Below are 11608 nucleotides of genomic sequence, written 5' to 3'. Positions count from 1 at the left end.
AATGCCATTTGCAGCAACATGGATGCTCCTGGAGAATGTCATTCTAAGTGAAGTAAGCCAGAAAGAGAAAGAAAAATACCATATGAGATCGCTCATATGTGGAATCTAAAACAAACAAACAAACAATGAATCAAACAAACAAAGCATAAATACAAAACAGAAACAGACTCATAGAGATAGAATACAAACTTGTAGTTGCTAAGAGGCTGGAGGGTGGGAAGGGATAGACGGGATTTCAAAATTGTAGACTAGATAAACAAGATTATACTGTATAGCACAGGGAGATATACACAAAATCTTATGGTAGCTCACAGAGAAAAAAATGTGACAATGAATATATATATGTTCATGTACAACTGAAAAATTGTGTTGAACACTGGAATTTGACACAACATTGTAAAATGATTATAAATCAATAAAAAATGTTTACAGAAATAGTAAAATAAAATAAAATAAAAAAATAATAATAACTCACTCTCCTCTTCCTTCAGCCCCTGGTAAATTCTATACTTTCTTATCTCTATGAATTTGACTAAACTAGGTATCTCATATACATGGAATCATACAATATTTGTCCTTTTGTGTCTGGCTTATTTCACTTGGCATAGTGTTTTCAAGATTCATTTACTTTGTAGCATGGATCAGCATTTCATTAGTTTTTAAGGCCAAATAAATTCCTCTTGTATGTAGATACCACAGTTTGTTTATCCTTTTGTCCACTGATGGGCATTTGGGTTATTTCCATATCCTGGCTATCATGAATGCACTGTTGTGAACACTGGTGTACAGATATCTCTGTCTTCAACATGTTGGGTATATACCCAGAAATGGAGTTGCTGGACCCTAGGGGAATTAATTCTATGTCTGACTTCTGAGGAACTGCCAGTGTTTTCCACAGCAGCTGCATCATTTTATATTCTATGAGCAATACACAATAGTTTCAATTTCTCAACATCCTTACTAACACTTGATACTTAAAAAAAATAACAACCATCCTCATGGCTGTGACGTGGTCACCGTAGTCTTCTTAATAGAAGAAATAACATCCTATCAAAATGTCAGTGGTTTCCCATTCCTCTCAGAACAAAGCCCAAGGTCTTTACCTTCAACTACAAGGCCCTGTGGGAACTCAGACCTCATCACTCCTTCCCTAGCTCACCTGCCTCAGAGCCACAGGGGCCTTCCACCTGGGCCTGGAACACATCAAACTCACTTCAACTCAGAGCCTTCGCTCTTGAAATTCCATTGTCTAGAACTACTCACCATACGGCTTCTGGCCTCACTTAAATCATGTCTCTAATCAAATGTCACTTCTTCAGAGAGGGCACACATAGCCTCTCCCAACCGACTACACCCTCACCCTCTCACTCTCTATTGCTTTATTTGTCTTCATGTTTATCATGCCTAACATTATATAGTATGTTTATTTGCACGTTATCCAGCTCTCTCAGCAGAGATGTGGGTGGGGGCTTCTTTCCGTATTTTTATAAAAGATTTTTCTAAATTGAAGTATAGCTGCTGTACAATAAGTTACAGGTGTAAATACAGTGATTTACTAAGTATAAAATAAATTCATAAATCCATTTATAATTATAAAATAGTAGCAATATTCCGACTATATGTAACACACACACACACACACACACATACACATCCCTGTAGCTTAGTTTATACCTAATAGCCTGTATCTCTTACTCTGCTGACCCCTATCTGGCCCCTCTCCCCATTGGTAACCACTAGTTTTTTTCTCCATATCTATTTCTTTTTTGTTACATTCACCAGTTTGTTGTATTTTTTAGATTTTTCTTATTCACTTTTTTAATCTGAAGTACCTAGAACAGTGCCATACAAATTGCAGGCACGCATTACTGAATGAATGCATGGCGATACATTCACAGAGGTTTAATAGTTTGGTATATTTAAGATAAAAAAAATCTTAATCTACTTGTTTTGCTCTTTTCATTGGGAATGGCTGAATATATTTGGAAATTTAAAACATGTATGTCTTTTCCTCTTTTGGTGGGGAACGGGGTGAGATTTCACTTTATTGATCAGTTAAGAAAAGAAGCTATCTATTGATACATATTTTGAATAATAGCAATAATATGGTTAAGCATTTACTACTTGTGCCCGGAGCTGTGCTAGGTGCCTGATACATATCACTACTGACTTTCAAAAGTCTACAGGGTAGCTGCACTTTACAGAGAAGAAAATTAAGGCCCAGGAAAGGTAAACGGCCCAAGATCACAAAGCAAGGAAGTGGCAGGCAAGGAATCTCAACCAGGCACCATCCGGCTGCAAAGCTTCCTGCTTATTCCACCACGCCGCTCTGCAAGACGTTGTCCTCAGCGATCTGGGGGGTCACAGAGTCCCCCACAACCTCTGCTTTAAGGCACATGCTGCTTGGGAGTAGAATGACAAGGTGCATACCTATACACAAAACGTAAAAGACCTCAGACAATAGAAGGGACAACAAATCGGTGTTCCAATGACTGTTCCTGGTCCTTAGAGGAATTCAGAGGAGGGAGCCACCCCTGGGGGTGGTGGTGGTTAGGACACCATCTTAGGGAAAGTGGGATTTGAGCAGGACCCTGACTTCGAGTGGGAATTAGATAAGGAAGGTGTAGGGTGAGGTGGAGAGGGTCACACTCCGGACTGGATGAGTCACCTGAGCGCTGCCCAGGGGTAAAAAGGGATGAGGGGTAACTGGTCAAAACTGGGTAAAGCAGTCCACTAGAAATTCAGAGGCTGCCTTTGGAGGAGTAGAAAAGGAGGAAGAATGTTAGCTTATATTTATTGGGCGCTTAAGTGATGCCAAGCACTGTGCTATGGACAGACTATCTGTTTAGTTTTTAGAACAACTCCATGAGATTAACACTACTATCCCCATTTAACAGATGGGAAAACTGAGACTAAAGGCAGGGTAGGGATGCACAGTAGAAGATAAGGATGCATAGGCTGGCGTGGTAAAGATCTTGAATGCTGCAACAAATTACTTGTCTTTGTTCTGCATGCACTGAGTTTTTCGGGTCCCCCTGCTGAAGTTTTACCCCCATCATAATAACCACCAGCGGTGCTACTGATGTGTGGCCTCAAAATCCTATAACCTCCTCTCTTTCCAAAGCTATCCTGAACATCACACATCAAGACAAGTCTACAAGAGCCCTTCTAACTGTATTTTCTTAGGTGCCCCTGACATGCCCCCTGCCTCCTCCATTCAGGGACCTCCTATTCAGCCATCAAAACCTACATGATGTAATTCATTTATCAGGAAAATGGATATGTAGTTTGAGAACTGTTTCATAGTCTAATGACATTAACTAAGGATACTGTCTCCAGAAATCCCAGAGTTTCTGTGAATTACAAACTATTCCTTCTAACTCAGGGAGTTAATTATCAATATAATAAATGTTAATTATCAATATAATAAATATTTGATTCTTCCAGCTGCCAATATAAACTACAGTACTGTAAGACTATCTGTCTGACTCCAAGAGTCAGTATAATGATTCATACACTAGAAAATTCACCATTTTAAGATTTCTCCCATTATTTCAGAGTTTCCACATGTTTACAGAGTACCAGGTGATGCAAGTGCCTATATGTTAAAGATCACATTGTCAAGCAGGAACTCTGTATATCCTGAAGCATCAGGGGTGCTTATGTTATAGGTAAGGTGCAAATCTCCGTGTGATGTGTATTATGACTTTCAAAAAACGATACAGGGGCTGGTTATCAGCTGGGTTGCTGCCATGAAGGATTAACGGGGCATGTTATGATCCACTGTTCAGACATGTTTAATATCATTGCTGGGTTCATTCAAAGAGAAGGTAAAGCAGAAAAAGGAAGTGTTGATGTTTATTACGAAAGAAGAGTAACCAAAACAGAAGGACTTCCCAATGGAAAATTACATACTAATCTAATAAATACACCCCAACATGTGTCATTTAGAGTTTCCAGCTTTCATTTTTCAGAAAAATTTTAGAGTAATAAGTGAAACGTTTTTTGTTTGATTTTTTTAAGTTCTCTTCATTACATACTAACTCTGAAAATTAAATTGACGCTCTAACAAAAAGGTTACGTATCACTGACTTCTAAGAATTCTTCCCCTATTTTCCAAACAATGCACTGTATTTCTATTTCTTTTGTCCACTATGCCTGAGGACAACTTCTGAGACCCTTCAAAAAGTTGCTATGCCTATAAAACTAATATGTATTTGGTGTATTACTGGCAATGAGATTACAGGATTAAGTATGAGCTACCGGAAAACATTTGTGAATCAGATACAAAGTTCATACTAATTACCAGCTTAATTTTCCTCATTTATCAGGTAATAAAAATATATTTTGATGTAAAATAGTAAGGTTTTGACTTTGTCTAATTTTGTGCATGAGTAATGCGCATTGGTGGAAATATCTGAAACTCTCATTTAGCTTTATTTGAAACCTTTTTTTTTTTTTTGCAGCAAGATTAGTGAAAGAATATGTACACTAACGTACACGATCCGTGAGAACTACTTAAGCATCTTCTTTGGAGAAATTTCTGTGTGAGTTTCTCAGAAGATGATGAAGTCGGCCAAATGCCTCTTGGTGTTAATTTGTGACTGGAAACCAATGATACTGAAATATCTGACGATTGCATTTTGGAAGATGGAACAAAGAGCTCTATCGAGTCAAGACTAATTTTCTGAAACCCACTTCATTCAGCATACATTTTTAAACGCTTACTCTATATTGTTTTTTTTTTTTATGTCTTTTTTGTGGAAAATAGACAAGTAGTAAAAGACACTGTCTCTGATCTTCAGAACTTAAAATATGGGTAAGTCAGTGTGAATTACGCTTATGAAACAGCAACAACAAAAATAATACAAAGACCGAACACGAGCCACTACGGAGTGATTCAGACAGCGCCTCTGAGTGCCGAGGGATGGGACAACGGTGTATGGTTACCCTAAAAGGGCCACGTGGCTGAAAAGTTGTGAAAGGCAAGGACCATGATAAACACAGCCATGATTTTCATGCAGCTTTCATTTATAATAGTTATAATTTTTTAACTCTGATCTGCTGACCATCTGTTGCAGCAGGAGGTTTTTGTGGTTAAGCGCTTGGGGCTGTACGCAGCCAGATCACTGGCCTCATTCATCTAACTGTACAGCTCTGGACAAGTAACTGAAGGCCTCAATGCCCCATCTTCTTTTCCCCAAGAAGGGACAAATAACCATACTTGTCTCATAGGGCAGCGGAAAGGAGTCAATGATTTAATACAAGGAAAGCGTTTCCTACGGTGCCTGCTACTGGGTTCGCCTCAGTCTTATTTCCCTGTGTTCCCCAATTTTGGGCTGGGAATGCAGTTAGTGCTGCTGTTTGCCTAGAAGAAAACTGCAAAAGTGCTCAAACAAAAAACGCAGTAAGAAAAATGCATGTCGATACAGTCAAGCATACTGTATTATAAACTTCAAAGTTGCTAAGAGACTAGATCTTAATTTTCTCGCCACAAAACAGAAAAGATAATTATGGGATGTGATGGAGGTTTTAGCGCTAAAGTGGTAATCACACTGTAATATGCAAATGTATCAAACTAACACATAATATATGTCAATTATATCTCAATTAAAAAAAAACAAAATGCATGTCATCTAGCTCATGATGTAGAAATGAAAGCATAAAGCCAATAAGAAAGTAAGGAATTTTATACCTCTAAAAAAGTTCAAAGATCTTGGGGGCAAAGTTTGGGAGAATGAGTATACCATTTATGTCTCTTTTCATTATTGTTTCTGATATTCTCCAGAGATTCTTTTGCACCCCATTCATGGACTATTAATAATTTCTGAATTATTCTTTCATTTACATAATGATAAATAATCAGGAAACCCATTAAACTAGCTTTGAGAATGATAAAAGCACTTGTCAATTTCACTGGGGTTAGCATATTCTTAGATAATTGTATTTTTTAAACAGGCTGTCTAATTTTCAAATCCAAATAATACTTTTTTTTTTATAGCAGAAACAGATTACCTTTTGAGGTGTGATAATTAAAGTCTGACAAGAGGCACAGGAATAGACACCCAGCTTTTTGTCCAGAGCTGATGTGGTGGGCTGCCAGGACACAGCCCTTGCAGAATTATTCAGTTCTGTGGGCCTTGTCGTTGAGAACCGGTCACCAGCTTGCATACTCTCAAAGTAACAAGAAGCCTGCCCAGAAATAGTCACAGGAGAAGAGACTGAATCACAGTTGAGAGTTGCATGGTAAACCTGCTTTAAGTCTCATCACAGAAGATGATTTAGATCATGCCATGTTGGGGGAGGATGGGTGTAGCTCAGCGGTAGAGTGTATGCTTAGCATGTACAAAGTCCTGGGTTTGATCCCCAGTACCTCCATTTACAAAATAAAAGAAGAAAAGAAAAAAAAAAAAAGAAAAAGAACTAGCCATGTCATGCGTCCTTTATTTTATTAACTGTTCCTGATTTATTGTTTCAAGGCAACAAGACTTCCTCTGCCAAATGTTCTTTTATCTCAAGAAGCAGGAATCAGGGAAAGCATTCTCCACACACCCTCTACGAGTCCCAAGGGGAAAGTGTTTTGTGCTCTGACATATGTCTAAGTGCGAGCCTATCCGTGTGGGGCAGACTTTAGGGAAGATGAGGAGCTACAGCAGAGCAGTCTGCTCTGACAGACAGCACAACTCATGTATGAAAAGCCCCCCAAGTGCTAATGCGATTTACACATCCATCAGACAGGCTGAAAAACTCCAGAAGCAAAGGCAAAAAACACAAGGCATGAAATGGGACCCAGTCTTCTCAAAGCGCTAACAGCATTTTTACATGTCCCATTTTTTAAAAAATTGATAATACCTTCTTCCATTCCTATAGCATCTTTCCTCTAAGAACTTAAACTTCCTCCAAAAATGTTTTATTCATTTTAAAAGTTCCAATTCCTCCCGACAGTGTTTCCATGGAACAGAAACTTTCCTGCGTCTTATCGGAGAGAAAAACCGAAGCTCAGTTAGAGGAACACAGGAGGAGGACAAAAGCTCCGGGTGAGACACAGAAAACAAGCTGATGTTCCATGGGGAGAAGGATAAATTGGAAGTCCAGGATTTGCAAATACTAACTACTATATATAAAATAAGACAACAAGGTCCTACTGTACAACACAGGGAACTATACTCAATACCTCGTAATAGCCTATAATGAAAAAAGAACATGAAAAGGAATATATATATATATAAAACTGAATCACTATGCTGTACACCAGAAATTAACACAACATTGTAAATTGACTATATGTCAATTAAAAAAAAAAAGAACCCTCAGGCATTCTGGGCAGTGGCTCCAGGATGCCTCCCACGTAGGAGGGAGCCTGTGAGGGTTGGTCCTTGATGCCAGGAGTGGATTACATCAACAATGCTCCTAAGGCCCACACAAGCATTAGGTTGGTCAGACAGAGCTGTGGTTTCAAAGCCTTAAATTCTGGTTTCCTTGTGGGACCAGAATCTTGCCTTCAGATTTATGAAGAGTAACAGCAAAGACTTTCACTGCGATCCCCTAGGTCACGTTTCTTCTTAAGATTCTTAGGCCAACAACGCATTCTTTTCTTAACTCCGTGACCATTGTCTTAAACCACATGCCATGGAATCTTCAGAGCTTCAGGGTCACTCTTTTGAATAATTTTAATTTCAAGTACATAAGGCTAATACAATAAGACTAAAACTCTCACCTCTGACCTTCCAAGTATAAATTTCAACAGCTCCATTGCTCTCAGTCGTGGACTTTAAAACAATAAATTAGAAATCTAAACTTATAGAAAGCAAGTTTGTATGAACAAAATGCCACTCCCCTCTCTCTCAATATTTCATGTAAGGTTTACTTTGAAAGTCTTTAAAAAAAAAAATAAGGTTCAGTCGCTTTGAAAAAAATCTCAACATGTCATTGTGAGAGTTGTTGCTGACTGAGTATTTCACAAACATTTCCTGAGCGCCTACTATGTGTGAGCACATCTCTTGAGCTGTCGGGGATCAGCAGTGAGTGGGGCTGTGACAATCCCCTGCTGTCACCTGCTGCACATCTACCATAGGCCACCAAAGGACGAGAGACTTTCCATCTCTGCAGCCACGCATGCTGACCTTTTAAAATAGGTTGGAAAGCCTACTGACATGGTGAGTTTTGAGCCCAACACGCTGAGGGTTCTCTCGTTTTGTGACTGCTGAGCAGAGCCAACAGGGTCAATTTAATAAAACGCTGGGTATTTAGAGATACAAGCGAAGCAAAAAAAAAAAAAATGACAGAAGCAAATGGCAGTACTTATTATTTCAGATTCTTGCTATGGTCATTAGACTCAGGGAGGACTTCTGAATATTTAAGGTATTCTGTGGAACATGCACAATTTTTGACGTGGAAAAGCAGAACATTTTAAGAACTGAACCAAATCTCTGAAATTACTTGCTAGCTTTACCCCCGTCAAACCTGAGCTCAAAAGACAGCGTATATGGATTTCAGTCTCTACTCAGAGCATCACAAATAGGAATTTTCCTGTTGCTGAACTTTTGGGTATTCAAATCGTAAAAGCTTACAATAGCTAACGTTTATAGAGCAAATTAATGTTTGCCAGATGCTTTGATAAATCTCTTACACATATCATTTTTCTGAGTTCTTCCAATCCTCTAAGGCAGTAACATTTTCACCCCCATTTTACAGATGAGTAAAATACAGCTTAAGGAGATGACATAACCTTAAAGGGGTCAAACAGTAGAATGTTAGTGACATCAACCCTCTCAGTGCTGAGGATATGAAATGACACTTGAATGTTTTCAAGTGGGAGCTCAAGTATTACAATCTGGTATCTCCTTTAAAAAAAAAACTTCAGTTAGAAGGGACAACAATTAACCATCCCTGGGAGGGACTGCAATGGCCCAGCCTCCCACTGCTCAATGGAGGGAATGTCCCTCAGTTCCTCCCCATTACCCTCTTACTAAGTCGGGGGAAGCCAGAGTTCAGTTCTGCTCTCTTGAGCATAAAGAGAAGAGTTTGCCTTGAGTCCCATCCCTCCCCTGGCCTCTCCGTCTCCTACGTAAGAAAATCCTGCATCTTTCCATTACTTTCTCCACTTACAAGAAAGGTTGCCGGAAGGAAGCAGGAAGCAGCATGTTACTTTTCAGATGGACCGAGGACATCAGTCTTATTTGATAGCAGATTCTGCTTCCTTCAGCAGCAGCTGCCCTCCAGTTCCAAAATCTGAACTTAGAATACGAACATACTTGGATGAAGCACATTCATCTACGAATGACATATGTATTTCAGGTGCTGAGCGCGGTTACTGCTACTCATCCTTACAGAATGGGGGCAGAAGGGGTTTAATCTCATTTCCCTCAGGATCGACTTCTTTTGTAGAGACTCTTAATTCTGTTGTCTGACCAGTGTTATGTTCCTTAAAACAGACCTCTGTTTTAGGATCTAGAAATCACCAGGGAATTTAGCTTTGCCTGAAGACTTATTCTATGATTATTTAACCAGTTGAATAAATTTAGACATTAAGAGGGGTGGGGGAGTACCAGAAGGAATGTTTTCTCATTCCATGAAAGTTACATGGGAACTTCTTTTATTTTATTTTAGTTTAGTTTTTTGTAGGAGGGAGGTACCTAGGTTTTTTTTTTGTTTTGTTTTGTTTTTTGTTTTTTTTTTAAATGGAGGTACTGAGGATTGAATCCAGGACCTCGTGCATGCTAAGCATGCATTCTACCACTGAGCTATACCCTCCCCCGACATGGGAACTTCTTTTGAAAGGGCTTCTTAAAAAATACCAAGAGATACTTTGTGCACAGCGTTATATACATAGGCTTATGTGCATTTGTTTAGAAAAGGAAGATCCAAGAAATACATCTTAAAAATCGTTTTGGTAACAGCCTGCTTCAGAACCATGAATAATTTCAGAATAATCACCTTAGTTTTAAAGTCTCACTGTGTTAATGAGAAAAGCCATGGCTGTGGTTTCCAAGAAAGTTGTGGTGTCCAAAAAGAGCAAAATCACACGGCCATAAAGTGCATTGAGAGTTCTTATAATTCACTAGTTCCCTGAGGCAGGATTGTATTTCAAGTATTCCAGAGGGAAAACTAATCTATACCTTGAGAAAGGTTTTGAAAAGCAGTTTCCAGAACGTCAGTGACCTCTCGTGTTTATCTGGAAACTCTTCCTTCCCATTTCTACAAATATTTTTCCATACTTCAAACAAAACCAAATGCCAAGATCTATAGCATCTTTGTACTGAAAATAAAAGAGCTGGCATGTCTGCTCTGAAATGCTCCTTCCACAAATAAGAATTCAAGCTGATTCTGGGCAGGACCGGTTAGGAGATCCAGTGCTAAATTTAGACTGAGAAGCTCTCCATGTGCCAGCTGTGTCGTGCAGTGGCTTTGTTCCAGATAACCAATCACTGAGTCTCTCTTTTGGACCCTTCATTTCATCACTGACAAAATGGGGTCAATCATAACCTCGTGTTACTAGGTTGGTTGTCAGTTTCCCATGAGAGAATGAACGAGACAGGATTTAAAAGGGTAAGTGTAGACCCCTTCCAGGAGGGATCTTCTTGAGACAGGTCTTTATCAAACTCTTTTTGGCAAATCCATGGGAGGAGTGGAGACCAGGTGATGGGGGTCTTTGTGGCCGACAACCTGCAGTCTAGGTCAGCTACACCGGAGCTGACCTAGTACGGATGGGGTGGTGGGGGGGTGGTGGCAGCAACTGGAGCCACCCCAGAGCAGGGAGCACAGGAAGACATGCTGCTGTGCGCCAGGGCTGCAGGAGCAGGTAGGAGGCACCGAAGAGCAATGCAAGGAACAAAAGTAGAGCAGCACGTGCTGCCTAAGGCCAGCATGACAACAGGATGCTTGGCACGTGCAACATCTGCATCAGGATATTAAGAAAGAAAACTACAGGGAGAGATGGATACAGATACAGGGAGAGATGGATATAGATACAGGGAGACACACGCACACGCACACGCACACACACACACACACACACACACGCACACAGGTGAATGTGTGTGTGTGTGTGTCCCTCTATTTTATTAGAGTTCATTATCTCCTGAGTGTAGACAGTTGGGTTTACCTTCAGTGAAGGCTAGTGTCTCAGAAATAAAGAAAGCTGATATTTTTGCATCCTGGTGTTAAATCCTGAGATGACAGTCGCATCTCAAGGCACCGAGCCTTTGAGCTTAGCCAGCTACATCCTCTGGACCGGAGCCTGCTAATTTAATCAGCCAGTTTGATGAGTGCTTGAAAGTATAGCTATTATTTATCAACTAGAATAACCATCTCACTCATTTAGTAGTTATGAGAAGTTGTGGTTCATGCACGTGTGTTCGTTTTTAAAATCTGCCGCATTCCCCTAAACCTTCTGTAGGATGGAGTTATTTTCGGACATGTGCTCTCAAACCCTTGGGGACATAAGAGAATGCATACTGCAGGTATTCATTTAAAGGATTTGCTCCACGTAGGAAAGAGGTGGCCCTGCTCTTCCCTGGTTGTGACTAAAATCACGAAGGTGTGAAGGTGTGCACTGCGAGTGGGGCTCAGTCAAGAGCCAGGGAGCAGGTTTTGGTTTTCCTCTTCC

General features: G+C 39.9%; 1 protein-coding gene across 9 annotated transcripts in view; it reads right to left on the bottom strand.

Moving 5' to 3' along the window:
- KLF12 (Kruppel like factor 12) overlaps positions 1-11608 on the bottom strand; it is a 517595-nt gene that overhangs the window by 41832 nt on the left and 464155 nt on the right. The gene's annotated exons all lie outside the window — the stretch shown is intronic.

Source organism: Camelus ferus, chromosome 14 (assembly GCF_009834535.1).
Source record: "Camelus ferus isolate YT-003-E chromosome 14, BCGSAC_Cfer_1.0, whole genome shotgun sequence".
In the NCBI taxonomy this organism is placed as follows: Eukaryota; Metazoa; Chordata; class Mammalia; order Artiodactyla; family Camelidae; genus Camelus; species Camelus ferus.
This window is presented reverse-complemented; position numbering and strand designations above follow the sequence as displayed.